Source organism: Typopeltis vanoorti, chromosome 12 (assembly GCF_054136105.1).
Source record: "Typopeltis vanoorti isolate ZY-2024b chromosome 12, IOZ_Tvanoo_1.0, whole genome shotgun sequence".
NCBI classification, from domain to species: domain Eukaryota; kingdom Metazoa; phylum Arthropoda; class Arachnida; order Uropygi; family Thelyphonidae; genus Typopeltis; species Typopeltis vanoorti.
In genome coordinates, this window is record NC_143560.1 from 11,836,868 (window position 1) to 11,841,404 (window position 4,537).

At 35.0% G+C, this 4,537-nt stretch overlaps 1 non-coding gene across 1 annotated transcript; it reads left to right on the top strand.

Annotated features, from left to right (window-relative positions):
- The first annotated feature begins 2,188 nt into the window (after positions 1 to 2,188).
- On the top strand, positions 2,189 to 2,260 carry TRNAA-UGC (transfer RNA alanine (anticodon UGC)). Its single transcript has one exon. It is a non-coding gene; the product is annotated as a tRNA-Ala (tRNA).
- Positions 2,261 to 4,537: the final 2,277 nt, after the last annotated feature.

Genomic DNA, 4,537 nt, shown 5'->3' on the forward strand with positions numbered 1-4,537 from the left:
GGAATATCTGTTTCTACGAAAATGATAATTTTTGAAGCGAAACGGTGGGCAACTGCTAATGGAATTTTAGATTTTACCGGATCACCATCCTGGAGCTTTAGATTTATGAAAAGACACGGGTTATGGATGCGTACAAAACCACTCTAGCTCAAAGAATGCCGGCTGACTATGAAGCTAAAATTATAGAATTCCATAGATTTATCATATCAGCGAGAAGGAAATTTAACTTTGAGCTTAATCAAGTTGCGAACATGGATGAAGTGCCTCTAACTTTTGATGTTCCTTCAAATCGGACAGTAGATTTAAAAGGCACCAAATCAATAATGATCAAAACAACAGGTCACGAAAAAACTCACTACACTGTAGTTTAGCTTGTTGCGTGGAACGGAACAACCCCCCCCCCCCCCCCGATGTCAATCTTCAAGAGAAAAACGTTACCGAGAGAGATGAAATTCCTCGTGGCATTATTATCCACGTTCAAGATATGGACGAAACAGGAATGAAATTATGGATACAAAAGATATGAGAAACGTCCAGGGGCGTTGTTTAACACGTTCATTGCCTATCGCGCGATGCGAGTTCTCACCAAACGGCCGATCACTCGTTATCGCGTGGACGTCGCTAACTAAATAAAAAAAAAAATTTGGCCACCACACGAAATTCCAATTTTCAGCTTGGCAATGAACGATATCACGCGATGCGAGTTCTCACCAAACGGCCGATCACGCGTTATCGCGTGGACGTTGTAACTAAATAGAAAAATAAAAAAAATTGGCCACCACACGAAATTCCAATTTTCAGCTTGGCAATGAAAGTGATAAAAAGCCTGCGATCTTAGTGTGGGATCAATTCAGAGCGCATAAAACAGAATCAACCAAGAAGCTTCTAAAAGAAATGAATACAGAATTAGCTGTTATTCCTGGAGGCCTTACAAGTCAATTACAATCCTTGGATGGATCTCTTAATAAACCATTCAAAAATTTATGCGGGAAGAATGGAACAAATGGATGGCAAAGCCAAATCGCGATGTTACAGCAACAGGACGTATGAAACGGCCAACAATTTCAGAAGTATGTACCTGGGTTAAAAATTCATGGGAAGCTGTGAAAGAAGAGACGATAACACGAACGGTGACATTAACGAGACGAGTGATAGTACCGAGAGTGAAGATGAACTGAATATTGCTAATACAAATGATTGTAACAATAAATAAAAATTAAATAATAATTTGTAAGTGCCAAATTTATGAGACGATTTTTTTCTAAAAATCGTCTCATAAATTTGGGGCGCGTCAAATTTATGAGACGATTTGGGGTGCGTTTTATCGTCCGAAATATACGGTACTTATTTAGTTATGCATATTCGATATGGGAGACACAAAAATATGAAACTTAAAATTTCAATAATAAAAAGTTTATGAGAGGAATGAAATTTTTCCCGCTAGGAAGAACTTTAAATTAAACATCAGTCGATAATACACACCAAGAGGCACATTTTGTTTAAAACTTTCTTCTATTTTTTAATTATTTAAAAATTAATCATAGAATAGACCTACGACAATATAGCGACAAAATATAAAAGTTAAAAAAGTATCCTCGTGCTTTCAGACAACTTGAACAAATCATTTGGCTTACAACGCCAATAGTGCGCAGGCGTGACTTCGCTCATGTGCTCTCGGAACACGCCTACCATATCGAGCATTCACTTCAGAAATAGCACACGTGCTTTCAGAGAAAAATAACACAGAAAACGTGGTCTATGGACCACGAAGCAACTAAGGCAATAAAGCTGCAAGCTTGGAGGACAGGAAAAAACAGCACAATTATATCTCACCCTCCCCCCCAAAAAAATTATTATTTAAATTAAGGGGAAAATAAATCCGAATTTCAAAGGGGATTTAATATCCCCTTAATTTAAATAATGTTTACATGGCCGAAATGAAGCCTACTGGCTATTTATTTTAAATAAATAAATAAATAATATATGTATATATGTATATTCTCTTGGATTTAAGAGACAGCATATATACGGCTCGTACGTTATGTCAAGTATGGATTTACAATAGGTTGAATGTGGGTGTATCTTTAGGCTTGCAGTTTTGAAAGCTTTAATTCATGTTTTTTTAACAATTAAATGGATAAGGAAACCAATTTGACTATGTGAGAACGCACATACACTGTGTAAAGTCGGGGATGTAGCTCAGTGGTAGAGCGTTCGCTTTGCATGTGAAAGGCCCCGGGTTCGATCCCCGGCATCTCCATTTTTTTTTTTTTTTTTTTTTTTACGCGGCGTAATTAGAAGAACGGCGGTACATTACACCCTTCGATATGTTCTTTTTCAATTGAAGGGGTTAGCCGATTTCTTAATCCCGGAAACTTGGGTTTTTCATCTCGCGTACAGACAAATTGGCCATCAGAACACGCAATTTACAGACAAAAATACTGTTGTTTCGTGATGGGTGGTAGATGGCGTTGATGGTAGTTGTGTGTGGTACAAGAATTAAGCAGTAAGGAAATGGTAAGGTGTGTAGCGGAGTGGAGTAGGATAGGGTGCCCTCCAGCGATGAGTCCTTGGAGGTGTTACATAATAATAATAATATTATTATTATTATTAACAGTATAAGGTCAAGTGACGCGATGTAACTTCAGAGGAGAGGTATGGAAACAGTCATTTCCTGGGTGAAGTCATCATCCTAAGCCCGCATACTGATTTAAAAACAAATTATATTTATATATATATAATATTAAAATATGTTTGCCTTGACGTCAAAAAGTGTGATTTGTTATTCATATATATATATATATATATATATATATATATTAATGTTTTTATTTATTTATTTATTTTGAGTAAAAAAAATCACCCTTGTACAACTGCCCCTTTCCCAAGCTCTTCCGTTTGAGAAAATAAATAAATTCCAATATTCAGTGCTGTCCAGTTCGTGGGCATCTGCAAGGGGGGGGGGGGGGGGAACGGGGCACTTGCCCTCCCTGGGATCTACTTGTGAAAAAAAAAATTAAATAATTAAATAAAAATTCATTGATGTAATTATTTGTCTCCAAGTCCGCCCCACTGGAAAATTTTGCTTCCCCCCATGGAAAATTTTCTTCAGACGCCCATGGTCCAGTGGGTAAGAGGCGCCTTTGTTTAAAGTTATATTTCTGCATCCCCATAAAATAGAATTTGAAAATAAAAATGAAATTAATTTCATTTTTATTTGCAAATTTATTTAGTATATAAATTTTATATACTAAAATTTATTTAGTATATAAATTTTATTTACATGCTAAATAAACAAAAGAAAGTTTTATTTATTTAGTATATAAATATAAAATTTATGTATGTGCACACAAAAATGGAGCATCTCAAAAAAAAAAAAATTTTTTTTTCTTTGAATTTTCACAAAAAAAATTACAACAGTTCAAATCTACTTTGACGCACCACTCATGAAGTGGTACGTCAAAGCAAAGCGGCTAATTGGTTGTTGAGTTTACTGTTCATTTTTATCGCTTTACTGTTTATTTTAAATCGTGCAATCTATGTATTAAAGTTTTACTTCATGAATAAGAGCATTGTATAAAAATCACTATTATTTATCGTCTTGAATTAACTTCTAAAAATTCATGTTGTGGAGGGGGGGGGGGAAAACAAGAAGTATTTTTTGCATACTCCTGGTGCATTAATAGCTTAGTCTTGTTTAGTACAGCAATCCCTCGATTAATGCGCCTAATGCGTTCTTTAAAATAGGCGCATTAATCGAATATAATAACCCATGGGAAAATGTATAATTCGTTCCCCAGATTCTTTTTTGATCTTTAATTTTTTTTTTTATAAAATAATTTTATAAAAGAAACAATAAAACATGTTCAGAATATAAATTTATTATTCTGCTTCTTAACAAAGAATTGAGCTAACGTAGTTTGGCGGGCATTATGTTTGTTTTTTTTTCCCGTACAAATAACGGTATGGCCCTATTGCCTCTTCTGCAAATTTTACTGGTTCTCTCTTGACCAGGGTCAGTCTCTAAGCATTGCTGCTTAAAAACTTCGATTGTACGAAAACTATTTTCAAATTGTTTCTGTGAAACCTCTTTGGACTTGTCGGTGTTTAAATTTTCTTCATATTCTGCAGGATCTTCCCGCTGTGCATCTAAATTTAGCAGGTCGGAATCACTTAACTTCTCAGAACGAGATTTAATTAACTTAGATTCATTTGAAAAGCCTCTAAAATCGTTTGCGCAATGGAAGAATGTGCTTCCAAACGGCTTGTATATTGCCAGTAATTTCATTCGACTTTGCGACTTTATAACCAAGCTGAGATTTCACTGATTTCGCTAGAAAAGTTTTGGAAGGTATTCGCTTTCAAAAAACGGCCGGTTTCATCCACATTAAATATTTGTCGATCATAATAGTATCCTTCTTACCCAAATTCTTTTACTCATGATTAGGAAAATAATTTAAAATAAAAAAATAAGGAAAGCAATTGCACTTGATATGATCAGCAAAAATGCTATGTAAAGCAGACGACATAAATTTTG